General features: G+C 32.3%; 1 long non-coding RNA gene across 1 annotated transcript in view; it reads left to right on the top strand.

Moving 5' to 3' along the window:
• Positions 1–15,064, top strand: part of LOC121070093 — a 54,002-nt gene that overhangs the window by 31,063 nt on the left and 7,875 nt on the right. Inside the window, exon 3 of the long non-coding RNA XR_005819884.1 lies at positions 10,035–10,087. This is a non-coding gene — a long non-coding RNA (uncharacterized LOC121070093). The remainder of the gene's footprint in view (positions 1–10,034; positions 10,088–15,064) is intronic.

Genomic DNA, 15,064 nt, shown 5'->3' with positions numbered 1-15,064 from the left:
AATCCTTCAATAGCACAAGAGGAAGGGAAGTGATGAGACAATGTAAAATATGAGGAATAAGAAATAGTGTGAGTTGACTGTTAGTGTTGATCATCTTTTTCATTCAAAAAGCATGTTTCCGCTTCATTTCACACGTTATTTCTAAAACTGTCATGTTAATTGATTCTTGAATATTCTACTTAACGAAGCTTAGTTAAATATTTTCTACAAATGATACGTTTGAAGAAAGAAACACGCAAGAGAATTTAATAGACTGAAAAATATCACATGCACAAATGTGAATGTATAAACTTCTGGGCAAATTATTTAATTTACCCTTGATTTCTTCAGGGAATATACAGTAACACGTAGACCAAGGATTAATATAGATGCAAATAACTTTAATATTCCATATTCCACTCTCTGTTCCAGACCAGCCTTGGCATTAAAATCTGATACAACTGATCCTTTAGCTTAGTTTATATATTCTCTAAACTGCCCTGCCTTTGTTGAAGTACGGGAATGAATTGTACTCTAGCATTTATGATGAGTCATCCTGTTTATTCTCCTTTGTAAAAAGAGTTTCTTGTAAATTACAGATTTTTCAGAAGCTCTTAGATCAGAAGTTTTTCAAGGACCTGGTTAGAGTACGTATATTCTATATTGCATAATTATATTTATTATCTGTAGTAGAAAAAAGTATGCAATCTGCAAGAAAGAAAAGATTACAGACCAGCAAGAAAAGAAGTCAACCAATAACACCAACTCAGCAAGAAAAGGAGCTGTCCTGGCTGTCTTAATGCTCTCCTACATATTAATCTTTGGGGGTAGGAAAAAATCCTGACCTTCTTTTTATATTTCATTATATGCGACTTATTTCCTACTGCTACTGTGCAAGGTCCACCAGAGCTAATTCTTCAATGGGTGTTTTCTATTTTTCTACTTCTTACTTTTTCTTAAGGTCAACCCCTTTATCTTTTTAACAATAGACCAGAAAATAACTTGAAACACAAGAGAGAAATAATAAAATTGGTAGTGCTGGAGATAAAACACTACAATTCTCCTACAACAAACAAACAAAATCAAAACAAGATAAAATCAAAACAACAACAACAAACAAACACACAGAACAAACACTTAATGTTCAGGAGAAGCCAACAAAGGGGTGCTAATCTTATGAAAGAGATGCAAAATACAGGGAGCTATTCTCTTGTCAACTAATGAGTTGAATGTGTGAAGAAAAGGGAAAAATGGAAAGCAGAGACAGAAGGAAACTGGAAAGGGAGGAAAATAGAAGGGGGAAAAGGGAAAGGCAAAAGAGGAGAAAAGAAAGATTGGATTTTAACTTCTGAAGTGATGTTGCCTTCGAAAACTGATGCTACACCCAGTGCTGTTTTTACAGACCACATCAGGATTTTGCATAACTCAGATATCAGTCTTGCTTTAACAAATTGTGAATGATAGATTGTGTGATAGAGATGTGCAGTATTTCCTTAACGTTTGTGAATAATTTTTTTATGTATTTATTTTAGACATGAAGGTTTTGTTTTGTTTTGTTTTGTTTTGTTTTGTTTTTTAAATCTGATCTCTATAGGTATAATTGATAGCCACTTCTCGAAGACATTTTCCCCAGGAAAATGGGAAAGCCTTTCTTCTGGATACATATTAGAGACATCAGCACATGTTGATGTGTAAAACACTATCTTTTACATTTTTTCACCAACATTATAAGTTTTTACATTATGATATGTTCCAAAAAAAAAAAAAAAAGTATATAAATATACATATTTTAGGGGGTGTATTTAATTTAACTTCATACATGCATTAAATTCTTTTTGCAGTTGCTTCCAGTACTTTTGGCTTCCTGACCTTCAGGCTCTTCTTGTCCATTAATAATAATAATTATTATTATTAATAATAATAATAATAATAACAACAACAATATTTTCTAACTTGTTTTGACACACCAGATACGACAGCAAAACATGACAGAACTGCAATTTAAAGGTTAATTTCCTTAAGAGGGCCTCTGGGCTTATCATAACATCCAGAGATCTGTTTCAATTACTGAAACAAATAGACTTTAAAGTGGATGAATGCACACAGCAAATTTGTTTTTTGTTAAAATAAGAAGAAAAAAAAATTTGTCTCTATTATCCTTTTGATGAAACTACACTAATATCTCCCTGATAAAACGTTTCCTGTTTTTATGCTACAGATTTGCTAAACACTTCCTCTTAAAATCGCAAAGTAAATAAAGAGATTTACCTGGGCATATAGCAGAGAATTGTATTAACTCCCTTGTAAATTTTTATTTGTTTGTAAAGTTTAGAAATTGATTCATTTTGACATCTTTGGAGAACTACCAAAAGAGAAAGGAAGATAGTGTGAGGAAGAACAGGGACAGAAGTCCTGGCATTAGTATATATAGAGAGAAAGAATGAAGGGAGTAAAGGAGGCAGGAGGGAAGGAAGGAGTAATCTTTGCATGCCTTGGATATTTGGTAAGTTTCTGAAAGTGCTAAAAAATTGTCATGCAGGCATCAGTCTTCTTTCCTGTTCCTTAACTTAACTAAATGCAGTGGAAAATTCTGTAGAGTCAAGAGACATTTCTACTACTTTCTGGTTAAATTTTTTTTCATCCTAGTTAAAGGATGAAAACATTTCATATCTACTGAAGAATCTGTTTTCCCATTTAAAACAATAATCTTTCTTATCTTGTAAAGTTTGAAATTAGAATAGCTAAGTCAGAAAACATTTCAGATCACCAAGTCTTTTTCTGAAATAAATGCTGTGAATCGTTATAATCATTGGTAAATTATACTAAATCTCTTGTCCAGAGATTCTGGACAATGCCTAACTCTATTTCTGTGTATTGTTCAAAACTGCTTAGGGAGTCAGAGGAAAACAAATAAACAGTCATCATCATCTGATATAGTTCTTGAATTTTTTTGAATTCAGCAAATGGCTGCCAGCTCTTTTTAACTTAATTTGTTAAGGGCAGAAAATGTCTGCACAATAATATCAGTAATTTGCAATCATTAATAATGTCCTAGTGAAATGGAAATATAAGTTCCTTTTAGGGAAATATACATCATTCTTCAACCTTTACATTCTTTACTAATATGATACTAATATAATTTACTAATGATGATATAAAATTATATCAATGTCAGATGTTATGTTTTTCTATGTTATGGACACCAGTCTTGAGGAACTCAGCTGAGACTAACAACTTATTTAGCATAGGTCACTTAACAACTAACAAATGCTCAAAAGTTTCAGTGACTACTGACTGCAGATGATTCAGAACAGTGAGTTAAAGGTGAAAGACTTCATAAAACATTTCCATCCCACTAAGCCATCCAGTCTCCTCCTCTGATCTTTTTCATTATATTTGACATTTTTTAGATTTAATCTTGGTTCCAGACTAGTAGCTTGTAGCTGTGAGCTGAGAAGATGAGATTTTTCCGAGCTGTAGAACATATTAAATAGGAAAAATATGAAAGGCATGTAGAAAATGCAGGCCATACAGTTTAATAGTTAGTTGCTAAGCACAGCCACTTTCAGGAAAGCTCAGTTTCTAATGTTGTTCCTGATAGCCAAACCAAATTAGTGACAATGGAACTGTTTTTTCAACAACTATGATTCCTCTGTGAAACACTGCCTGACCTTGGCACCATGGAAGGGACAGAATTGTCACTGTATTTTAGTCAAAACTGATGAATTTGCTCCTGTGTGGGGAAGGAGCGGTTATACCTTTCATTATTTGCAGAATGGGCCTTATTTCCTCAGCTGTGCTCTCTCATCCTTTTTCTGAACCCATACAAACTCTCACTCATAGAGGCAAATTGAAGGATAATAAAAATAAATAAAAGCATAAACAAGCATAAGATGTTTGGCAATGAGTCAGGATATTTTTCCAGAAGGAGAAAAAAGAAAAGAAAAGGAAATAAAAAGAGCAAAAGAGACAAGAAGGATATAAAATGTTAGTAATGTTACTATTTTTATTTCATCTTTTAAAACAGTATGTATGTGCTCCCATAAATTGTGATAAGAAGATACAAGCCTAGACTACTGAATAACTTGTCTGTTTTAGGAGATTCAGAATAGTGTAGTAAGTGACAAGCTCAGTCATATTCTTACACATTCTTAGCACCAAAATCTAAATGGTAATCCCAGACTGCCACTTAATTACTGTGTGGCAAAGTCCAAGTGAAATAGTCCAAAGGGCTTAGGAAATGCAATTAGACTGTTTTCTTATTGTTACAAAGGTTTTTTTAATATTAGACAACTGTTATGTGGCTGTGGATTTACAGATTGATAAAATCTTTCTAAATATGTACAGATAGATGTGCAGTTGTCATATACGCTTATACTTGTACAAAGTAGTAAATATGCATTATAGAAATACATAAATAATTACTTAGTATGCATTGGATTTCTGTGTGTGTATATATTACCTGTGTACCCACAATTGCATATGTTCTATGCCATATGATTGTACATCATGAGTTTTTGTAAGTATGGGAAGGTGTATATAGGTATGCATATTTAACTTTTAAAAAGACTGAAAGAACATAGAAAATTGATAACTTTATATTACTAAATAGTTCAAATATACTCCATATATGCAGAGTAGGTTTTAAAAATACAGCTATTCAGGTATTGTGATATAAATACTTAATTTTAGCTAACTACACAGAATTCACTTAAGATGAATGGAAACCACATTAAATCTATTGTCTGCCTGTTATAGAAAAGCAATGGATTTGAAATATGTTCATTATATTACAATGCATAGTTGCTTTCTGCCCTAAATAATAAGAAGCCAACAACAGGCAACAATTAATACTATCTTCAGTTCAGTTCCACTGAAAAATTTCTGAGATTGCCTTGGCTGGTGACTGCATGATGATTAGAGGTGCTACACAGACAGAAAATATCTACATTTGTACAAAAGTTTGCATACAATTGAAGATTTATTCTTTACTTCTCTGTGGGATCTTGTAGTATATATTTTGTAAAGAAGAGAATAATGTTTTAAAACCTGTCTTGGTTTAATTTTTCACTCAGTACCAGCAACGTAGCATGTCTTATTTCTACATCAGAGAACAGACGTATAGACATAGAGGCACAGGGAGTCCACAACTCTGAAGAGCACATAAACTTTACCTTCAGTTTTTGTTTGGTTTGGTTTGGTTTGGTTTGGTTTGGTTTCCTCACAGGGACAGTCCCAGGGCTGTCCTTAACCAAAATCAGAATCAATTGCCCTCTTTCATCTACCTCTCTACAAATCTCATGTCTGGTTTCAGTAATGTGATAATGTTAGACATCCTAACTCTTTACTCACATTTTAGTGTGGGACAGAGCACCTGACCTGTATCTGGTTATGGCCTTGGACTGGCAGAAAGCATTAAAAATCATGGAGATGCCACAGCTCAGTGCTAATCTCTGATCTGTCCACACTCTGCAGTGGCCAGTGGCTTAGAGGTACTTTAATTCTCTACCTTTGAGCAAACGCTAATTCAGAAATTAAAAAAAAAAAAAAGTGTCTTTTTATTTATTTATTTATTTTGAAGATGTGGTGTATTGTGTAGTTTTCTGCAGCTGACATTTCACCATAGTACAGATGGAGAATGTGAAAGATAAAATATGTGTATTTTCCATGGATCACCAGGCCTATTTAAAAGCAAAATCAATAAGCCTGCCTGCAATAGAAAAGGTTTCGGGTTAGATTTTTTTCTTGCATTCCTCTGGCACTGCAATGAAAGGCTGAGTGTTCACCCAGTACTGTGACCTAGCACGCAACAAAATGAATTCTCAGATTTCCTTTAGGAAAAGATCTTTCAAAATGTTACTTCAGATTAAAAAGAAGATTCCTCACTGTGAACACCCAGTATCATGGGTATCACAGCAGAAAATATTTTAATACTTATTTCTAGATCATGAGTGAAATGAATCCTCTGGGTTATATTTCTAACCATTTCCAGGATTCTCTTCTCCTTGTTTCACCTAAAATTTATCTTTGTTCCAGGAGAATAAAAGCACAGAAAATAATAATAATAAATGAATTAATGCAATCTAAAGATAAATGTTTTCAAGTATTAGGCAGAAAGAGACAAAAAATACCAGTAAGTCATCAAACAATCACTGCTTAAATTGGCTAGGAGAGTAAATTATCTGTAAAGCTGATTTATAAATTTGGAAAGTTACTTAGCTATTATGTCACTTGCGGCTTTTCCTTTCTACTTCCACCCACTGTAAGATCAATCAACATTTAATGTCTTCTAGGATAATCAAGATGCCACTGTGTAAAACTTACTTTTTTTTTTTTTTTTTTTTTTTTTTAGATTTAGATTTTATGATTTCATTTGGGATTCATCTAATCTCTAACCTTTGAATTTCACTAGTTATGTGTATACATAGACAAACTGAGAGGATGGTTTGGGAGCTATTGTTATCACTATTGAGGAAAAGAGAGAAGTCTTTTTTACTTATTACATCTGTCGTAATATTTACTGAAATTTAAACATTAATTGTCTCTGTTGGTGTACCTTTTTATATATCAATGTATGAAGCAAGTCCTGTCTTTTAAAAGGAGAAAAGGTGATAAAAGACATATTTTTATGTTGAAAACTATGATAATAAGTGCATTTTAAGATGTATCTTATATGACGGTCATCTTTACTTAACAAATGCATGCTTCATTGTTCTAAAATGCATCTTCCCTTGAACCTGAAATGATTTAAGCTGAGTTCATAACTATTTAAAAAGAATTTTTTTTCTAGTCTTCAATTATAATATGGCTATACCAACAAAAATGACTTATGTCCTTCTGGTGAATAAAGTATAACAGTAACTCTCTTCTATTCAACTTCTCTCTGTTTGGCGGGATGTAATGTCAAAATGGAAAAATAATCGCTCCATTCTTTCAGCTTGGTAGGATATTATTGCTGATACAGATAAACAGAGAAAATCACAGGTATGCGTGAGAACATATTGTCCTTATTACCTATCTGAATGCAAATACCTTTAAATGGGACAAAGAAAAGAGTAAGGCAGAGATTAAATAAATAAATAAATTCAAAAACATATATGAGAATATTCTATCTTCTTTTGATTAGCAAGCATTGGTGAGCATTTAGGACAATGTCAAGATCTTACCTCATCTTTAACAATACTTTTCATCAATTTGTGGAGTGCAACCAGAGAAAGGACAATTAAAGCAAGAATACCCCTCCTATTGGGAATGTATAGCAACTCCATCTTAGTATCATAAGTAACATGGCACCATGGAAACACTGAGTATTTCTGTCGAGCATGGCCACTTTTGTTTTCACCCGTTTTGCCCAGTGGTCTCACTACATCTTCAGTAAGGTAAGCACAAACTGATGCTGAAAGCATTCTGACCAAAGTAAGGCTAAGTTTGCCTACCATGCAACAGGGTTAGTGCATGGTCTTCCTGGCTCAAAAGTCTACATGTCCAGTTCATTTCTTTCTAAAGAACTAAAGAACGTGCCAAAAACAGAGTAACTGTTTCTGCAAAGGTAATTGATATACTGAGTAAAATTTAGACCTCTTTGACACCAGTGGCAAAACTCTCACTGTCATCAGTGCAGCAAAAGTTCAGCAAATTTTATTGAATTGAGGTACAGCAGTAGGAAACTAAAGTGTTTTACATTTTCATTTGGGTATTTAATGGGTTGTAAACTTCAGTAGTTGCACAACTCCCTTTAGTGTCAATAGGAGAAATGTGGCTAAAAGCGAGTCAGTTCTTTTTGAGAACATTAAATGAAAATGAGCTGAAGCATATATACAACAAAAAGTTTTATTTCAATGAAAAACATACCTGTTATTTTCCCTCAAGATTGGCCCTAGAATTTAGATGAAAGTTTACTTGTTACTTTGAGAAAATGTGATGCTTTTCACACCAAGGTCAATGTTGCCAGAAAACAGCACTTAACATTGATGGTCATGAATAACACAGCACATAGTTTGGCAAAATTTGGAATAAACTACATTTAATCCTATGTACATACTAAATACAAATGCACAGTACTTCTAGATATGAGTATAAACTGAGTGTGTGTATGGAATTATTAGAAAGAGTATTTCAGAAAGTAGATTGTTGAAGTAACATTTAATTTTAGGGCAAGGACTCAAGCAGACCCTAGGAAAAAGGAATAGAAAATCATCTGGCTCCACAGCAAAATAATGAAGACAATTTTCTCAGAGTTAGTCACATGGATTATTCACCTGAAAACTTTGGTTTTAAATTGATTTCTGGAGAAAAACAGTGAAAAATAAGGGAGTCTAAAGGGAGTCTAAAATATTTGTACTAGTTTTTCAGGCTGTAATGTTGTGTGGTGGTTCCATCAAATAAAGAAAATAGTGTCTTTAAGAAAGAATTAGTCAATTATTGAGAATTTCATTTTTCTACAGATGTTGTTTATTAATGATTCGGTCAGCTATCAGCTGGCAGAATTGGCAAGTATCAAAAATATATTCCAATAGTATATTTATGTTGACAAAAGAATTTGTTCGTATTGTCCCAAATAACTTAATTTCTAACATCTTCTTTCATGCAGTGCTTGCAAATACAAACATTGTCTAACAGTTAAACAACAAGCTCACCTTTACCCCATTAATTTCAGTGGTATAAGAGCTTAGAAACCCAAAGATAACATTGCAGTATCAATACAGACTATTAAAATGCTGATCATTTCAACGGGCAGAATGAAGGCAGTAGGAAAAGAAAGAGGCAAGTGGGAAATGAAAGCAGCAACAATAGACACAGGCAAGATTGGATTTAAACAGGCAAAGTGGTTTGGGAAAAGTAAACGAAAGGCAAGTATATCAACAAGATGTTCTGCCTTCCCTTGTCTTGCAGGGACAGTTAATTGCTTGGATCTTCTCACTTGCCTCAAGGCAGCTAAAGCAGTTTTGCAATAGAAATTGAGAGGCAAGACAGGGAAATTACATTTGTTCTGATTTCTTATTTCCACTTGTATAATTATATCCTTTTCCCACTCAAGGCCGGAGATGTGAAAAAGCCATCATTCTTCTTCATTCCTTATTTAAGTATATTCTTTAACCTTCGGAGTAGCAGGTTGCTAGAAATCTAAGTCAGAGGTCTAGAAACCCAAAATTTATTTTGGTCCTTTCTTCAGTGTAGGCAAGAGGTAGACAAAATTGATTAAAAAAAAAAAAAAAAAAAAAAAAAAACACTGTAAAAGCTAGATAAATTCTTGTTATTTCATTTTTCATTATTGATGAAAAGGATGTTCAGGAAAGCACAAGCTACATCGGCATGCTGAATATACATCCTTGAATAGACTATCAGTTTTGTTTATTTCTCCACTGGGAGTGGAGTACCATAAGCAGTTGTGATGGAATATTTTTCATGGCTGAACCAAACCAGTGACTGATTTTTCATATGCACTGTGGTTTTCCACTGAATATAGGTACAGATAAGTTGCTGCCTTTCAAAGAAGGTTCAATTCAGTGAATGAGTTGGAAAAGATAAAGCCTTTTTTTTTTTTTTTTAATTTTGATATTAGTTCCCAGTTTTAGACTTGACAATTTAGGAACAAAGATTAAAGAAAAATGGATTGTATCATTAAGATTTGGTAGTGCCTTCAGGTTCAGAAAAAGCAACTACTACTGAGGGACTGTTTAGAGGGACTAAACACTTTGACCAGGAATAAAAGATCTTTTGGAAGTAATTCTAAGATTCTAATATAAATTTTTTATTTGTGAAGTCAGATTTGTGTGTAAAGTGGTGTTATTCCTCTACAATTAATGGGATAACATTTTTTTTTTTTTTCTCCTGCATTTGGACCTCTGGTGTTGTTTCAAATGCATCCAAAGTTTCAAACAGGTTCTGCTCATTTTGGAGAGAAAAAGCAAGCACCCCATAAAACATCACATTTTTACCAGTTTTCATATATAGGGTTTACACCATCATCTACTCAAATTTAGAAACAAAGACAGAAAATTCTAACTATTTTACTTTTCTATTTTAAAATGGACATTGTCTGTTTTCTTTTTCAGAGTAAGATGCATAGGATCCATCAATGCTAAGCTGTAATAAAACCTACCAAAAGGTAAGTTTCTTATAAAAATAAAGTTCTGCCACAATAGCCAAGCTCTTAGAATGATTCGTAACTTATAATGAATACTTTTCAAAGCACTGAGTTTTTCCTTTTTTTTTTTTTTTTCTTTTCTGTTTTCATTTGATAATGACCATTATCTACTCTTCCACAATACAAGGAGGAACTTAGGATTGCAATTTTAAATGAGCCCTTTGAAAGTATTATGTTTTCAGCAACCATTTCTGCTCTTATTATGAGCATCGTCATGAGAACTGATTAATTTTTTGTCATTCTTTGTCCTTGTTACAATTCTTGTTCTGTGAATAGGACATTAAACTTTTCAAGTACAATATATTATGCACTTGCTGTACTGCATTAACCTTTCAGGTATTCTGTATTTTACTATGCCAGCAATTTAATTCCTTTTAAAAGTTTGACAGGATGGCAGAAGGGAAGGTTAGCAAAGCCATCCAGTGAAATTCCAGAAAACTGACAAGATCAACATTAAAGACTTCTACCCTGTGCAAAAGTAAGATAATACAAAGCTTAAATTTTAATGTAAATATTAGCAGGAGGACAGGAAAAAAAGTTGATATTACAGTGAAATAGATTGGTTTAAAACACTTTTCTATTCATGCTTAAAATGGTAGTTTTAAACCATGTGATGGTTTCCTAAACTTAAATGGTGCCTTGGGTTCTCATTAGTAGAAGAAATGTCTCCTTCTTTGGATCAGTTCATTTTGTATGAGCTTTTTTCCTAGGGATACTATTTGCTAAGGACACTTGACAAGAGAAGCTGTAAGTGTAATAAGTGGATTTAGAATGCACTCTTTAATGTCATAAAATTAGTTTTGGTCACTAGTTGGATTTTGTCTGAACAAAAAGTTTTACTTGATCTTGATCTTCAAAAAGAAAAAAAGAATCATTAAAATAGTTAGGCTTTGTGCCTAAAGGCCTCTAGCTAATTTAAAACTAAAGTCCAGTTAAGCACCAGCTTCTGAGAGCACAACTTGCAGGAATATTTTACTAAACTCCACATAATGCCATGAAATCATAAAAGCTGTTCAAGACAAGACCTGATCAGGAATGCTGCTTCATCATCATTTAATTATGTACAAGTAAGACAGGTAAATTACTTCTGTACTTTCAGCTCCCACCAGAAGGAAACTAAAAAGGTTGCAAATAATATTCTTCTTTTTTCTCTTCCTCTTGTCCTGACATCAGGTTTGGAAAGAGAGTTTACAGAAACTTTCAGAGAGTTTAAATTTATGTTCTAGAACAATATTTCAGTCTCTGTATTTTCCTTAGGCATGATAGTTTAAATCCTTTATTTATTCCGTCTTTTCCACATTTCAAGACAATACAAAAAAGATCTCTGTGATGTCCACTGTGAAGATGAATTGAATTATGAAGCAGAACAAAAAATGAATTATTAATGTTTAGACTATCATCTGCTGTCTGGATGGACTTATTAACAAGCAGATGATAAGATGTAAAGTTTTGACACCAATTTGTGGCATTTGACTCGATATTTTGAACTCTATTGCTAAAAGGCATGTTCGTAGCAGAGTAGATTTTGTTGCTGGGAAACCTAGTAGTACGCAATTGTTTGATCTTAAGCAATTCTGGAAAAAAAAGAAAAAAAAAAAAGAAAAAAAGAAAAAAAAGAAAACCTTACTAGTGACCAAAACATAATTTTAAGATATTATTTAACAATTAAAAAAAAAAAAATTGAAGACAACGCCTAAGCTCTTGTATTTGTGTATTTCCCCTCTTTAAACTGAGCCACAACACATAGCTAAAAAACTAACAAGAAAATTTTTACCAGAACATTTTTAATTGCACAAAGTTTTGAAATTCAAGAATATTTTTAATTGTAATTGTTGATTGCTAATAAATTATGATTCAAACAAAACATAAAAATGTTATTGTAATATTCCACTCATATTTTTTCAAATGAATAGAAAATAAACATCAAAAGTATATTTTGGAGAAGATCTAACAGAAGTTAAATAATATGCGCCTATTAAATTAACATTTTTTCAAAAGAAAAAAGAATAAAGCTTTGATTTCATCTTTTCATTCCATTTTTATCATTAAATATATTTTTATTTCAGAAATACATTGCACAAGTGAGAAAAAGTTTTTTTTTTTTTTTTTTGTTTAATAATCTAAATGAATTGCCCTTATGGTCACTTCCCATGCATATTCAATAAAAAGTCAATAGAAGCTTTCACAGAAGTCACTTATGCTATTCCATAAGATAGAATTTAGTTTGAAGTGGCATAAAAATTGCTGCATTTCTGCAAGAGAGTATCAGGATTTGCTGAACGACAAAGGAAATTAGAATAGATGCACTGACTGACAAATCTGACAATCACAGCTTATGAACTGTGTCTGTGTTGTCTAGCAGTGATCCTGAAATTTTAGGAAAGCACAGAAAGACAAGAAAAGTAATGACTAAACTATCTACATTGAAAAGGAACTATTTTTTTTTTTATTACTGGGGTTTGTGTAAGCTTAGCTGTCATGGAATTTATATTTTACAGGTCTTAGAAATTTTCTCATAAACTGAAATGTAATTAATAAGAATTATGTTTTATTGGTATAAGGTAATTTCTTACCAGAAGACTTCCGTAATTTGTTTTAAACATGTATTGCCAAAGAAGGAGCATATGTGACTTAAATACCAGCTTGGAAGTATGGTAGGACTCCTGGACTTTTACATGTTTTGAAAAACAGACATAATTTTTATTTAGTAGTAACATCATTTGTAGGTCATATGATTTCTTTAAACCTGAATTTACTGTTGGATTCCTCCCTTCCCCAAACTCAAGTCCTCCTAAGGACTCTATCTTAAAGAATTAACTTGTAGGGAGATGAACCATATCATCATAGCTTTCCAGGGACAAATAGCAAGCTGATAATATCACCATGATTGTATGTTCCAGTTGCTGTTTTAAAGAAATGATGTTTTACAAACCTCTCCTTGAACTAGGTGTTAATATATATACAGTAGTGTTCTGTCATGGTTCAGTCACTGAAGATCTTTTAGTACCACATTTTAATTACTGTACACACCTGTGCCCTTCATAAGATATGTGATGAAGGTTAAAATATTCTGGGGCAATGGACAAGTCAGATAAAAAAAAAAAAAAGGATCAAGTGGGCTTTCTTTTTAAGGTGAACCTAATTACAGAGCATGTAATTAAGATTTTGATTAATATATTAAAATCTCTATACATGAGAAGAAAGTAATATTCAATGTCATTCAGAAGTCTTTCAATAAAACCGTACCTATTTAACCCTAATGTGTGTTTTTGTTTTTTGTTTTATTTCTTAAAGGATATCATATATTGCCAACCTATCTGTTTAATATGTCTTTCTAATGGCCTTGTAATGAAGACCCCAACAAACTGTTCAAAATATACTGTGAGATGTTGAAATCTGTACAAGGCTGTTTAACAGTACCAGAATTAATCCTTTGCTAAAAGAGAAAAAGAGACATCTAGTTTTCTATCACTAGTGTACTTAAGGAAAGTCACCTGGTGTCTTTCCTGTGTATCTAAATCACCGAGTTTAACACACATTATCAAGTTCATTTTAGATTAGCAAAATTCATTTGAAAACATTGTTACTTAAGATCACTGAATAATGGTACTATTTTAGTGAGGTTGCTAGTTATGAAAAAAAAAAAAAGAGAGGAAAAACACGATAGCCTCCATGTCTGTCTGATCCTGGCCATGTGATTTTCTATAATTTCTTCAGTTACTGGGAACTGTCACACTTATTTTACATTTTTGGCTCTTACAATTATAGCCCAATTTCATAAGGAAAAATTAGCTTCCCTAAGGTAAGTATTCTCTTGTTACATGAGAGGTGAGATCCAGACACTGTGAATTCCTGGCAGAGATCTATACTCTCCTGTGTTCTCTTCATTTGGTGGAAGCTATTTCAATATTATTTTATATTTTGGACCAGAAAAGATTAAGGTTTAGAAGAGGAAATTTATTTCTTTCCAACCAGAACTCTATTGTTCTATGAAACCTAAGATCTAGCCCTATAGATACCCTGTGTTTTATCATACTATAACTAAATGTTTCAAGACTAATATGAAACTAAGTATAATTTAGACAAAGCCTAATGTCTTATAATATGTTGAGTAGGTTAATTAGTCCTTTCTCTAGAGTTGAATATTGATTAAAAACTTCAGTCTGCACATTTTCCTGCAAAGCACTTAGAGGCACTGTATTTACTTCCCTTCTGTTTATTGAGTTTACATGTATAGAGTTTGCATTTAATTCACAACAATTCTGCCAATTTAGACTCAAGTGACTTGAGTTACTGGGAGAGATACCTTCTTGAATAGTTTTACTTAAAAAAAATAAAAATCTTCAGTTCTTGTTCGTGTTTGTTATTATTTATCAATGGTTGGACCAGATGATCTTTTTCAACCATACTAATGATTCTAATTTATTCATGTTCAGTCTTTTGCTCCAGTTCCCTCAATAACTTAGTCTATCTTTCTAGTTATTTCAACGTGCAATCTGATTCCTGAGTACATAAATAGACTTTATACAGAAGATGTGATTTTCTCTTGAATTAGTTAAGTGAATTATACGTCTGAATCCTGTATTGGATTAAACTAGGATTACATGGATTAAGATTATTAAAATTGCAGTTATAACACATTCTATTCTGCTCTGTTCTGTTCTATTCTATTTAGTTTTATTCTATATTGACAAAACTGGTACATCAGCTCCAAAGAATCTCAATAAAGTCAAATAATAAATAGCTACTTAAATTATACTTTTGCTACTTTTATATGAAGGTAAGAGGTTTATTCTTATTTTTGTGTAGTCTTTTGTTTTTCTGCCCTTTTCTTTCCTTTTTTTTTTTTTCTTTTTTCAATTTTAGTTTATTTATTGGGTAGATTTTTGGCTAGATTTTCCCATTTTCTCTGACTTTATTTTCTTTGCTGTTTTTTAT

This window comes from Cygnus olor, chromosome 4, assembly GCF_009769625.2.
Source record: "Cygnus olor isolate bCygOlo1 chromosome 4, bCygOlo1.pri.v2, whole genome shotgun sequence".
Classification (NCBI taxonomy): Eukaryota; Metazoa; Chordata; class Aves; order Anseriformes; family Anatidae; genus Cygnus; species Cygnus olor.
Note: the sequence above shows the minus strand (reverse complement) of the source record. Positions and strands in the feature narration are given on the sequence as shown.